The following is a 15,048-nucleotide window of genomic DNA, read 5'->3' on the forward strand; positions in this document are numbered from 1 at the left end:
AGATCGTAAAAAAAAAAAAAATAGGAGGTAATGTCGTTTTACTCGCTATAGATTTTAGTCAAACATTACCAGTTATTCCATGAGGGAGACCAGCAGATGAACTTAACGCGAGTTTAAAATCCATGCTTCTCCAACGGTCGGTTATATGTCGCGTGTTCTCAGGTAGGTACACCAAAAAATGTATACATTTAAGCATGTAATGGGCAAACAAAAAATGAGGTATACCCGAAGGCACTGCAGTAGTACTCAATGTAACTTTACTTCTTAAATGTTAATGTTTTACTGTTTAATAATTTATACGCTTCTTATATGTTGTTCAAATTCTTTTATCAAAATACCAGTGACAGCGCAATGCACAATAACATGGAGTGAATACACCATACGCATCCGCCCACGCCCGCCCTGGTGTGCGCAGATAGGAGTTGATTCTACAATAAAATAAAATAAAGATAAAAACAGTAATACAATCATCACCCATAAAACGGATAGTAGATTTTACTGTTTAATAATTTATATTTATATGCAATGTGCTTCTTATATATTCATATTCTCATATGATAATGATGTTAATGTTGTTTATATTAATTTCTATGTTATTGTAAGTGCATGTATGTGTGTATATGTATGTATATATATATATATATATATATATGTGTGTGTATATATATATATATATATGTGTGTATATATATATATATATATATATGTGTGTGTGTGTGTGTGTGTGTATATATATATATATATATATATATATATGTGTGTGTGTATATATGTATATATATATGTGTATATGTGTATATATATATATATATATATATATATATATATATATATATATATATATATATATATATATATAATATATGTGTATATGTATATGTATATATATATGACAGCAACACTCATAACAATGACAACACAATTACATTGACAATCATGTTACGTTATTTTTAAAATGTTTCCTTTACTTTTTCATAACCTCTTTAACACACTACTTCTCCGCTGCGAAGCGCGGGTATTTTGCTAGTCTATATATATATACAGTGACACAAAAAGACACCAGACATAATAAAGGTTTGGGGCAGCCACCCGTATAATATGTCCTGGCTGCAAAAAGATGGTTTTCAAAGAGAGTTGTTTACAAGAGTCCAAAACAAAACTGATTAAACAAAGGCAAGATGGTGGCTTTAAAGGTCTGGATAAGAAATGACATCCTCCTGGTATCCGGAACCAGAAGTGACGTCATCATGGGGGCCGGAACTGGAAGTGATGTCATCTGGACTGGAAGTGACATCTGATGCACCGGACCCAGAAGTGACGTCATCGCAGGCGCCAGAACTCTACGGGATTTTCCTGGAAGGGCCTGCAAGGAACTGAGAAAGACAGTCAGTGCACCACGCCACCCCCTGGTCTGATATGGTATTACAATTACTTGAGCCCTTTAGCTGCCTCCTACTCGCATGTGTGTGACAATATACATATATATATATATATATATGTATGGAAGAAAATGTTTGTGATATTTTTTGCAAATTTTTAGCTGGAAATCCACAAAGGGAGTAAATGAATCATATATCTTTAAATAGTTTTTTAACTCGAAGCTTTCGACTCCTAACAGGAATCATCATCAGAGGGAAATGGTTAGACTTCCAGGAATCCAATATATAGCAAATAAGAAGGGAAGGGTAGGTGGAGTTTGAGGGTGGGGGATTGATGAGGTGGGGTTCGGAGAGTGTTTTTCATAAAGTGTTATTTATTATGTGCATGTTCTTCTTTTCAAGCCTGCATATACTGGATTCATGTCCAAATGTCTGTTAATGACATTTTCATTGGATAGCCACGTTTCAGCCAGTTCTCTGGCACTTTTAGTGATAGCCTTGAATTTTTCTTGCACCTTTAAATGTGTGTCCAGTTGAACCTGCATGTGTTTAAATCAGAGACCATGGGTCCTTTCTTCTGACCGCATTGCAATGTTCTTATATATGTATTGCAAGTGTTTAAGATGTTTGTTCCACGTATACAGCTGGGTATGCGCTGCATTGTATACTGTATAATGCATTGTGTGCCTTTGCTACAGATTTGTTGCTTTTGGCATTAGAAAGAACAGTCAGTAGAGTGTTTCCTGGTTTATGTGCTACAGTTCTTTTTAATACCTATTTTTAAAGCCCAATTCTTGTTAATGCCCTAAAAATGTCCACAGAACCATAAGCCATTCAGTGCTATGTGGTATGTCCATTTTAACAAAATGTCCCACCATTAACCATTCTATTTGAAATCGCAAACACTGTTCTTGGATTTTTTTCAGCTTGTCTTGATGACATCCCAACTTTTGTTTACACTAATATCAAGTAGATAAAATGCAAAAAAAAAGAGAAAAACAAATCGATGCTTTAGGGATTTTTCTCCTCTCTTTTATAGCTCATAACCAAGAAATTTTGTGATGCACAACCATGGAATGGAATCTCTTTTGTGTCTCAATCTCTCAGCTCTCATTGTGCCAAGATTAGATGTCACTTCCCATAGCATTGAAATGTTCTACCATTGTGAACACTGTGAGTGCCGTGGAGGACAGAAGGACACCCGAGCTGAACGAAAGCATGACCTAATACCAATACGAAAGGTGCTAGAGTATGGATGAGCAGAAGACAGAAGCCAGGAGCAGTTCAATCCCCTGTACATTAAGTGGCAGTGATTCACTGGAGAAGTGAATATCCAGCTTGGATACAAACAGGGATTCCTGGGAACTGCAATCTGGAAGTGTATCCCAGTTGGGATCCTTAGGTGTTGCCGGGGGGAGGGGGGGGGGGGGTCTGCCCTAGTTCCCAAACAACCCGGAAGTGCTCCCCACAAGTCATTCTGGGTCACCGGAAGCCGTTCTGAAGGAGTCTAGTTGACACTCAACTGGAATTTCATTATTTGAATAGTCATTGGCTGTGCCTTATTTTTCAAGGTGCTTGGAGGATTAAATATCCATTATTTGAACTCATGACTGTGTTGGGCATTATTGGCTGTAGGGTTTGGGGGTTTTGTTGCCATCTCCTTCTGGTTACACTATAGACGTTTAATTATGTACTCATGCAAACGTTTACTTTCAAAATTATTTTTCATGCCAGGCCTTAGAAAAATGTAATTTCTCCCAGAAACAGAGGAAGCTTATATTGTATACACTGAATTGAGTGCAAAACTGTCTCAAATAAGGAAGCAAAGGGTAATGGTGAGGGGAACTTTTTCAGAATTAGAAAATACTAAAAGTTGTGTCCCTGTGGGATTGGTGCTGGAGCCGCTGCTTCTTTTAATATACATAAATGATCAGGACAGGAACATAATCAATAAACTGGTTCATTTTTCAGATGATAGCAAACCTAGAGAAAGGGCAGACAATAAAGATATTGGAGAGCAGACTACCTTGGGCAGATGTATGGAAGATGAATTTTAATGTATGTAAATGAAAAATATTAAATGTAGAATGTGAAAATGTTACATTAAGTCCTGGATGGTCACCCATCTGAGAATGGTTATATGGTAACTTCCAAACTTTTTGAAGCCCATCATCCTACACTGAGAATGATTATCTGTGTTCCACTGATATTCTGTGCTCTGCTTTCTGTAGTGCCCTGTGGCCCTGGGCTGAGTAGGTGCCACACCAGGATGTAATGCAGCCAGGGACTGTGATGACAAAACAAACATGGCGTGTGTGTCATTGTGTCCTGTGATGGATGGCACCCCTTTCAGGGTTGGTTGCTCTCTTGTATCTTGTCCTGACAATGCTGGTCCTGGCTTAGGAATTGTTATGTTATGTTGTGTGACATCCAGATTGTTGTTTTTTTTTTAAGAATACTAGTGATAAGCAATACAATTTGTGTGAAATTGAATTCGCAGCGAAACTTCACCAAAAAAACTTCACCAAAAACCTTGCAATTAAAAATTGACTTCTAACCATTAGCACATATGTTTACAATTTTATCTTCAACATTATTCGCCATGTGCACATCCTGGTGAAGAGCTTAGAAAAATGTAGGCAAGTGCACGAAGCAAAAAAAGCATGATGAATTTTACGGAAGGAAACGTGGAACATCTTGGCAGTGTTGGAGGACATCCAAGGGAAGCTAAAGTGACTATAGCTTTCCAGTCCAAAAAAAGTATAAAAAAACACCAAAAAATAATTTTAGTCAGTTTTATATTTTGTAAATTATGAAAATGCATGCCAAATGAACTTTGGGTAATGACCAAAAGAATAATATCTCGGGTAGATGCAAAAGAAATGAGCTTCCTCTGTAATGTGGATTGGCTCTCCCTTATAAAGGGAGAGAAGTGCAGACATCTTGGCAAGGCTTGGAGAAGAGTTGCTGACCCTCTGCATCCAGAGGAGCCAAGAGGAATGGTTTGGGCATTGGATACAGATGCATCCCGGACGCCTCCATGTGGAGGTTTTGCAGGAACTGCCAGCTGGGAGGAGACCCCAGGGAAGACCCAGGGCTTGTTGGGAGGATTATATCTCTCAGGTGGCCTGTGGACACCTTGGGATCCCACAGTATAAGTTGGCAAGTATGGATGGAAAAAGGATGTATGAGCCTCACTGCTAAGACTTGTTCATGTGACCCGACTTCAGATAAGTGTTGGAAAAATAATGAATGAATAGCAAATGAATTTAAGGAGAAATCTGACTGTATGTGAAATTATGTGCTGTTTCTCTCATCACTAAAGCAGACATGTTAAATTTTCCAAGAAGAAAGCCAAGATCTTGGTCTGAAAGTCTTAGCTTCTGCTATCATCATCATCATCATTAAAGGGGACTGGATAGCTCACTAAGGAACATACACATATGGTGCTTACTTTGGTATTTAACAGCTATCAAACTTGATTTATTCACAGGAAATTGTCTAAAATAAAAAATCCATGAGAGCCATCATGGCTGAGTGACAAGACTGTGTTATCAACCTGGACTGACAATTGAAGACACAAGGAGTAGGTATGCATGACTACTTTATTAAAATTGACTACAGAGTGATTTTAGTGATTAAAGTCTTCAGTGGATGCTTGACGTCTCTTCATCTGAGGAGAAAACAGAAACAAAGATGAATGAGCAGATTACAGCAAATGTAACAATTAAACATTCAATGAAAGGACTGCAGGATATCGAATGGACAAGAAGACCAGTTGTCATAAGAGGGGATGAGACTAAGGAGCCAAGATTGGTTATGACAAAAATGAGAAGATGTTTTAATAAACGTAAGTAGAAATGAGTGAAATGATTCACACAAAATAAAATTTGCAGAGAACACCAGAAGCTTAAGAAATATGAAAAACGAGAGGAGACCACTCAGTCCATCAAGCCCGTTTGTTTAGCTAATCCCTAAGCTGTCCCAACTCCGTGTGAAATGCACTGGTTCAGAAAGTATTCAGTCTCCTTCTCTGTCTGTACACTTTATGGTGTTGTAGATTTCTTTTCCAAAGGATAAATTGTCCATTTTTGCCCATCAGTCTATACTCAATAACTGAAAATGACAAAGTGAGAAAATATTATTCACAACAGTTTGCAAATTTAAAAAAATCTAAAACTGAAATCTTTCATTTATTCCTAGAATTATTCTGTTTGCTATGTAACTCCACATCATGGTAAGGTTCATCCTGATTTCTTTAGTGATCTTTGAGATGTATTGAGAACCTGTTTGGAATCCACCTGTGGCAAACTGAATAGATTGGACATCATTTAGAAAGACACACATGTGTCTCTGTGTATAGAAGGTCCCACAATTCACACTGCATGTCAAGACAACCACCAAGCCATGACGTCCAAGGATCTGTCTGTAAACCTCTGCGAATAAATTGTTGTGAAGCATAAATCAGGTCAAAGTAATGAAACCATTTGTAAAGCTATGAGTGTTGAAAATGACCTCATGAAATGTGAAATGGAAGAAGTTTGGAGCCACCAGGATTCCTTCTAAAGGTTGCCCTCCAGCCAAACTAAGTATGGGACGAGAAGAGCCTTAAACAGTGCGGCAAGCAAGAACCCAGTGGTCATCTGCTGAGATGTGTGAATCTGTCAGAAGGATGACCACCTCAGCAGCACTTATGGTAGAGAGGCTTGACCGAAGTCAAAGGAATATAACAGTTTAAAGGACTCTGAGAGCCTGAGGAAAAGATTCTCTGAACTGATAAGACAAAAACTGAACTCTTTGATCCTCCCTAATACCAACCCTATGGTGAAACATGGTGGTGATGTCATCATGCTGTGTGGATGGTTCTGAAAGTCAGAGACAGGGAGACAGGTTAGAACTGAGGCAAGGATGAATGTAGCCAAATACAGAGAAGTCCTTGAAGAAAGCCAGAATGCATGCCATCTCAGACTGGGGTGACGATTCACCTTTCAACATTACAATGACTTGAAGCTTACAGCCAAAACAAAGCTGGAGGGGCTTCAGAACAAGTCTTTGAGTGTCCTTGAGGTTGACCAATCTAAAACCTACTTAAACCCCTCAAAAGATGTGTGGAAGGATCTGAAGATGGCAGTTTACAGATACATTCCATCCAGCCTAATAGAGATTGAGGGGATATACCAGGACAAATGAGATAAACTGACCAAATCTAGGTGTGCCAATCTTGTAGAAACTTATCTACAAAGACTCAAACCCACCAAAGGGGGTTTCTACAAAGTACTGTGTACTATGAATGACAGTTTTTCATTTTCAATAAATTCTGAAAACTTTCCAAAACATGTTTTGTTTTCTTATTATAGGTTATTGAGTTTGGGACAGTGGGCAAAAATGGCAAATGTATTTGTTTAAATTGAAATCTACAAAACAATAAAATATGAAGAAGTTAAGGGGTCCGAATAAAATCTGAATCTACTGTAAGACACTCAGTTCTCATCAGAAAACAGTTCTTTCACTTTTAGAGTGAAATGTGCTGCCAGCAAGTGCTTGAACTAAGAAAAGCAGAAAATAATTTGATATGTGAGCCAGCGACTAGCAGAGACAAAGTAAACATATTTGTCAAACATGAAACAACAACCTAGAAAGAACTAAAGGTGCCATTAGGAACAATAGAAAAACTGACTTAATCTTGTTGACTCTAACCCTGAGAATGATCCAGGCTTGGAATTTTACCTAAAGATGGTGTCACACTCATACTCCTTGGGGCCATCTTCAGGGCTCTGGTGGTGGTAATTCCTCATCGATCTTCAGGGTGGTGCTATTTACTGACACCTCCTTGTTTCCTCCCTCTACAAAGCAGATGACTGACAGCCCTATCACCTCTGACATCACTTCTGGTGTCTGTCCCCTCGATTCACCTCTTCCTGCCTGGCATGTACTTTTTTCCCCTTCTTAATGTATTTATACTTCACGTTTGTTTTTCAGTTATATGTGGTTTGCCTGCACGTGCACCAAATATTTATGCTTGTTGTGTTTTTCATTAGAATAGTTAAACCTGAGTCAGCTCACGGTGAAATATAATGATCCACACTGTTATGCCCCCCAATAACTCGAAGGACAATATTCTGCTGCCGTTTAGTGTATGACGTAACATCATGCTGCAAAAAATCATTTTTCTATGCATTCTACCACTTCATGGTAACTCTTTTGTAATTCATCAATATTCATGACTGGGGAGGAGCATTTAACCAAATACACAATGGCAAATGAAAGTTCCTATAACATGTTTTAGAACAAACTGAAACTGAACCATTGCTTGAATTGTGAAGTTGTGGTGATGATGTGAATTGGTTATCAAATATTGAAAGAAATAGTGAAATTAACTCCTGCCTGGTAAACCTCGATCTACTATATTTCAGTGATGTTCATTTTTGGTGTCTTCTTACAACTATGGACAATTGTGCTCTTTCTTGTTGCCCATCATGATTATCAAAGCTATTTACTATTTGTCATTGATGGACTGGTGGAAAGACTAGTTGCTGAAATGACCTGCTATGCTTAGGAGTGTTGCAAAAGTCACATTGAACCATTTGCTTGTCACAGTCACTGAAGATGACTTGTGGATGTTTCTCACTCTCCTGATATAGCAGGTCATAGTGGATAAACCTGTCCAGAGATGGTGCTGTTATTTTAGACACCCATTGTTGGTGAAGTTAAGACTGGATGTTGTTTATCATTCATTATGAAATACTTCACTAATCATGATGACTATGATGTAGTCAGTCACTCAGAAGTGAAACTGTACAAACTGTGGGATGTGTATCAGGCAATCAACAAAAATATACAGAAAGTGTATGATCCCGATTGTGACATAGCTACAGTGGAACCCCGGGTTTAATCCGTTCCAGGAACCGAGCTCGTAACCTGAACGAAATAAAAATAATTTAATTAATTTTAACTATTTAAAATAATGGAAATGAGATTAATCCATTCCAGCCCTCCCAAAAAGTCCCCAAAATATCATAAATAATGGAAAAAAACATGTTTTTAAATAAGAAACAAACATCAAAATACTGTATTAATAAATGTAGTTAAATAAAAGATAAACCAACTTAAGAAAATTTAACCTTACCTTGGCGGCAGACGATTGCAGTTAACGGAGAGCGGCTGAGGAAGGAGGGAGGGAGGACTAGAGGACTGGCTGCATTTTCGGCACCTTCACATCAAAAAAAACTAAAATTGCACTTTCTTAACTGTACGTACGTACATGAATTGTAAAAAAATAAACTTTCTTAACTTTAAACTTAGCCTAACACTTAACATTACGTACGTATGATTTTTTTTTACGCTAATCATCTGTTTTTGCCTTTTTGGCTGCACTTTCGGCACCTTTACTTATAGCAGTTTCAGTTTTAGTATAAAGATACCTATGCAACGACGTTTGCTTTTGCCTGCTTTTTAAAAGCTTACGGAAGTGAGCCAAGCAGGTGTCATCATAATTTGCTGCAGAACGACTAGTTGCAACTTTTTCTGGATGTTTCTTTTCAATGAAACTTGTAACCTTCTCCCACATTCCCAGCACTTCTTTAATTTCACTTGTCGAAATTTCCTCTGTCTCGACCTCCTCCTCACTACCGCTGATCTCTTGCAGAACCTCCGTACGTTGCATGTCCTGCAGCTCAAGCAACTCCTGTGTTGAGAGTTCCTCCTCATGTTCCTCGACAAGCTCGTTGATATCACCCTCGTCAACCTGCAGACCCATCGACTTGCCGAGGGACACGATTTCATGCACTGGATCTACATCGGGCACGTTGGTCTCGGTCTCGATCTCGGTCTCGGTATCAAGACCAAATCCTTCAAAGTCCCTCGCTGCAACCGCATCAGGCCATAACTTCTTCCATGCAGAATTCAGTGTTCTTCTGGTCACTTCTTTCCACGCCAGGTCAATCATGCGTAGGCATTGCACGATGTTGTAATGTTCTTTCCAGAACTCTCGGAGTGTTAGCTCCGTATTTTCTGTCACATCGAAGCATCATAAAAAGTGTCTGTGTGCATTGGCAACTGTCACATGAAGGATGTGCACTAAATCTGCATCAGTATGGAAGTGGATACGTGACTTATCTCTCCTACTGTGATTATGTTAATGTTTTGGCATTTACATGTTTCTGTTAAACATAATAAAATTTTTTAGGTGATGAAAATAAATCTCAGTCCTTTTTGCCCATTTTTGTCACACTAAGGAGGTTAGCAGAAGCTGATCGGGACACAGACAGAGGAAAGACACCGGCACACTCATATGGTGTCTCACACTCAGTGCCTTACCTTTACTATTTGTGACAGAACATCTTGGATAAACTTCCTGTAAAAGAAGTAAAGCATTAAAATGAAGTACTCTAATAAAGAATTGTCCAACATTCGTGCTGAGGTATACAATAAAAACAAATACAGATATCCGATTAAAAACTTCTGCACTTCAAGCAGACAAATAACTCATGATAATTATAAGACCCATGAAATTCATCAACCACTAATAATAATAATAATAATTCTTTACATCTACATAGCGCTTTCCTTACTACTCAAAGCACTTTACATAGTGAGTGGGGAGCCACTTGAACCAACACCAATGTGTAGCATTCACCTGGATGATGAGATGGGAGCCATTTTTGGTGCCAGTACACTCACCACACATTAGCTGTTCGGTGGTGAAGGGGTAAGAGATATTTAACTAATTAGATACAGGGGAGAATTAAGTGGCCAGAATGACTAAGCCATGGGAGGCAATTTAGCCAGGACATCAGGATACACCCTGCTCATTATGAAGAATCTTTTAAAAGCTCATAGAGTCAGGACATCAATTTTACGTCTCATCTGAAGGACGGTGCTATTTTTACATCACCAGGGAAATCATTGCTACTGTCACTGATTGCAGAAGCTCGCAGTTTCATATTTTCCAAAGGCTTATAGAATCTTCTTCAAAGAGAAACTAATTTCTTCTGTGTTTCCTGATCATTATACACACCGATATTACACAATTTCTACATTGCACTCTACTGGCATTTTTCACTGTCTCATATTATCTTTTTTTTGCATGATAACTTGCAGTTTTACGCATGTTGTGGTGAATAACAAAACTGCTCAGTTATGCTGTAATAACTTTGAATTGAATTGAGAAAAAGGGCTGCCAGGCCAAGGGTGGACAGGCTAGAGAAGTTAGTCCAGAACAAGTAGAAGAAGAAGACTGGGGAGGGGAAAGGAAAAGGTAACTTAAAGGTAAGACTGGGGACACTGAATGTTATAACAATGACTGGGATGAGGAAGACATTTGTCAGATTTGATGGTGTGATGGACAGCACACATGGGCCAGTATCATGCAAGAATAGGGGGAGAAAACCCATCAGGAATGCATGCTCCCCTGATATGCTTGGTGGCAGCATCCCTGGGTGATTCTACTTGTACAGTCTCCTTCAAGGCATGCTGAGAAAGAGGCCAATAGGACAGCCTTGTTGGGTTCTGTGGAAGCCACTGTAGGGATCCTGCAGGGAAATTTAATTCTGTTTGACCCATGAGTGCTTCCAAAGGGTTCTGCTGTGACACTGAAAATACTCCCAGGTCTAAGATAAAAGGAGATGCTTGAGAGTCAGAATTGAGTGTGGAGAATGGATAAAGCTCACATAGGAGGTGTGGAGAAGAAGAAAAATAGAGAGGAAGAAGAACTGTGTTTTGTTTTGACTATAAAGAAACTGTTTAAGAAAGGTATTGTGTACATATTATTATAACCAGGACGTGTGTCTGTAAGGTTGTGTCTGCTGTTTTAGGTGCTGTAGCCCCCCATGGTGGTCACAATGGAAAAGAGGAAAGTGGGAATGCTGTGTGTGCAGAAAATGAGGTGGAAGAGAATAAGGGAAGAGAATTGGGAGGAAACGTTAAATTGCTCTACAGTGGAGCAAATGAATAAAGGAGAAATTGTACAGGTCTAGTAGTATCCAAAGAACTAAAGATAATCTTGTCAGTGTGAATAAGAGGAGAGATACGGTGAGGAGTGTCAAGCTGGGCCTTGGTGAGACTGTAGTTCATGTCATTTGTGCATATGATCCTCAAGTGGGCTATGAGGAAGAAGAGAAGGATGTTTTCTGGGCATATTGAATGAAGAGCTTAGCGTAGTACAAGAAGAAGAAAAGGTGATTGTTGGTGGTGATCAAAATGGGCTTGTGGGAAAGAGCAGAGAGATTATGGAGAGGGGGAATGGAGGATGGGGAGGTGGGAAGATAAATAAATATAAATCAACTTGTGAAAGCTGATTTTGGAAACCAAATAAAGTTTCTAAAGTGTAAAAGATCTCATTTGAAAGAGATAAAGCATTGTTAGGTGATAGATGAGGAAAGTCTGACAGTGCAGCATAAAGGTGTGGTGATGGACTGGGAGATAAGAATCAGCAGAAGGATAAAACCAGAGCAAGCAACGCCAAGGATAAAGTGGTGGAGATTTAAAGATGAAGGGATTATGAACAGGTTTCAGGAGAAAGTTTGAAATAAAGTGCAATAATTTAAGAGTATGGAGGAATGGTGGGAGAAGAATAGAAAAGTAGTTAAAGGTAGATGAAGAGGTGTTGGGTATGATGACAGGAAGGATTCCACCTGGGGACAAAGAAACATGGTGGTGAAACAGAGAGTTGAATAAAGGATAAGAAGGCGGCAAAGAAGACATGGTATCAATCAGGACAAGATAAATAAATAAATTGGCAGACAAACAGGGAGGCACAAAAGGCAGTGGCAAGAGCCCAGGGACAGACTTTGAAGGAGGTATATGAAGAATTGGAGACAAAAGATGGGGAAAGAGAAAAAGGTTTAGAATAGTAAAGGTTAAGAACAAGGCTGAGAAGGATTTTAGTCAGAAAAGGCAGGTGAAAGATGAGCAAGATGTGGTTTCAAACGAACATGATAAGATTACAAATAGATGGAAGAGGTTCTTTGAAATTCTGTTGAATGAAGAGAATCCAAAGGCAGTATTTGGGTTTGGAGTCCCAAGTAAAAGACTAATACCAAAAATAAAGAGGGATAAAGTAAGAAAGCATTAAAAAGAATGAAAAATGGATGTAATAGTAGTAGATGTGTGGAAGAGTTTAGGAGAAGAGGAAGTAGATGTGTTGTGTGAGAGAAATGGAGGAACACTGTGACACTACTCATTTATAAGGAGAAAGGCAATATTCAGGATAGTGGAAATGATTAAAGGAAAAAACTGATGTCACACACAAATAAAATTTGGGAAAGGGTTAAAGAGAGAAGGCTGAGGGAAGAGACCACAATAGGGGAGGAACAGTTTGGTTTAATGCCAGGGAGATGAACAACTGATGTAAGGTTTGCATATAAAGTTTACTGATTTGGAGAAGGTGCCACATCAAGAGGTCTGGGGGTGCATAAGAGGCAAAGAAGTACCAGAGAAGTGTTTGTGGATTGGGCAGTAAAGGGAGTACAGCAGGAGAAGTTTGATGTGCTACAAATCAGAATGTTCAGATGGATGTGTTGAGTTACAGAATAAGAAATGAGAATATCAGAGGTTACAACAAATGTGGGAGAGGTACTGGTAAGTGAGTACAGGAAGGTAGGCTGAAGTGGTATGGATATGTGAGGAGGAGAGACAATAAATATGTGGGGAAAAGAGGTATAGGGATGGAAAGGAAAATGAGGAATTCTGAAGTGGAGGAGAATAGACAAAGCAAAAGATGACCTGAAGGAATAAGGTCTGACCAAGAAGGAGGTGCAGGACCGAGCTGTATGGAGAAGGTTGATCAAGCACCCTGACTGCACATAGAAGTAGAAAAAGAAGACGAGGATGAAGACAGGAAATAAGGAGAAATCCTAAGAAATTTGACAAAATTGGAGAACAGAAATTAAACATGGCCTATATGTGGTGACATCTTGTTCAACTGATAGATTTCAGGTAAAGAACCGAGGCCTGAAAGCTTTGTCAAGATGGACAAGGTTGAAGTGTATTATTGGAAAGCTGAAAGGCAAAGCAGGAACTTAGAATGTTTTGTACAGCCAGTCTGTTTGCAGCTTATTGCAGTTTTTGATTCTCCTTCAACATTCCTGTCTTTTGAGAATCTTCTTGCAGAAGAAGGTCAGCTGCCTATTATTAGAATGTTTATCAGAAAGAGACTCAGTTCAGTTTCTAGTTTAATTTTACTTTAGCTAGTGATTTGCAGTAAAATGAAATGTTTGCTTGTGAAATTTCTGACCATTTGTGAGGAGTCATGGACATCTAAATGTAGCTTGCTATCTGCATAGCTGCTGGACACTTTGACAGGAGCTCTGTCACCAGTAAGTAGTCTTTCTTTCACTTTTTCAAATAAGAATATTGTATGATCATTGGATGAGTAGAACTCACCAAGTTTATCATTGGATTGGTCTTCCTTTGCACCCTAAACTTTATACACACAGTGCCTTTCGATGTGCTGTTTATGAATGATACATCCACTGCCTGTCATTTTTCATTAATTCACATAGGAGCTCACGAGTTTTGGTACAAATAACACACATACTGTATGTCCCTGGAACATTTGCAGGCTGGCACATCTTGATTAAAGCCACTTACCAATCAATGATGCATTTGCTGTCACCCTGAGGTCTACTACTTTTGGGGGAGGCCACTCAAATTCACAAAATACAATTTGTGAAATATAAAGTGTCTTCCAAGAGCTAAACATTTAATGAAAGACTCAGGGGCTGTTTGTGGCATAGCGAATCATGGATCTGTGGAGGTGCATGATTTTATTTTTTGATAAAATCAGTTTGACTCATACGTGATGGGTGTGGGTGTGTTCCAGTGGAAAGCTGTACGGACAAGAACCGATTACTGGGGAAGTTGGCTGATTGCTTATTCATTTGCAAGCACGATCAGCCAAGACATTTCTCATTGATGTTACCCAAGTCATTAGGGGAAACACCTACTGCCACAATGTATGTAATGATCTCAGTAGGACATACAGGGAAATTGGGAAAAAGAACAAAATAGAGTTAGAGAGAAGAAAGAAACAGAGAATGGAAGAAAAATCATGCAATATGGTTGAGAAATATGGTCTGGTCACTCCTGTTGAGAATTGTAGGAGCAGGCGTGTCCATTGGCTCTCAGGATCATCCCACAAATGCCAAGGGATGGTAGTGGGATGATGGAAAATCAGTTTGGAGTCCAGTGCATAACTGCAGAAGTGGCTTGGACTAAACCTAATGTTGGTTGACCACTCTCATCGGTGTGCATTAGTATATCCTCAGTTCATGACTATTGATGTCTAGGAAGACATTGTTCCTCTTTATTTTTTCATTTTCTGTGCAAGGAGGGTCTCTTTTACCCTTTGTTATTGGAAGCTGACAAAACAGGCAGGAGCTGATGAGATGGCAGCATTAGAGGCTTGGCACCACAGCACCTGGTGATGTCTATGAATTGCAGACGTCAAGCAGTCATAGTATATGAGGGATATGTGACAAAGTCCTAAATATAACGGCTTAATAGACCTGCAATTGTTGTGTCCAAACATTATGGGACACTGAAATGGAGTTACAATGTAGAGAAAGTGTTGTAATTTCCTTATGGTGTGACCGAAATGTAGGCAAATACCCAAACAGAAAAATCTGCATTGTGCTTTTTAATGATGTCTGAATTGTTTGATTTGGAATTT

General features: G+C 39.0%; 1 long non-coding RNA gene across 1 annotated transcript; it reads right to left on the reverse strand.

Moving 5' to 3' along the window:
• Positions 1-4,966: 4,966 nt before the first annotated feature.
• LOC127527046 (uncharacterized) lies at positions 4,967-6,064 on the reverse strand. The gene is made up of 2 exons (XR_007934410.1): positions 5,760-6,064; positions 4,967-5,052 (listed from the first exon to the last, which is right to left on the reverse strand). It is a non-coding gene; the product is annotated as an uncharacterized LOC127527046 (long non-coding RNA).
• Positions 6,065-15,048: the final 8,984 nt, after the last annotated feature.

The sequence above is a fragment of the Erpetoichthys calabaricus genome, chromosome 3 (genome assembly GCF_900747795.2).
Source record: "Erpetoichthys calabaricus chromosome 3, fErpCal1.3, whole genome shotgun sequence".
Lineage (NCBI taxonomy): Eukaryota > Metazoa > Chordata > Cladistia > Polypteriformes > Polypteridae > Erpetoichthys > Erpetoichthys calabaricus.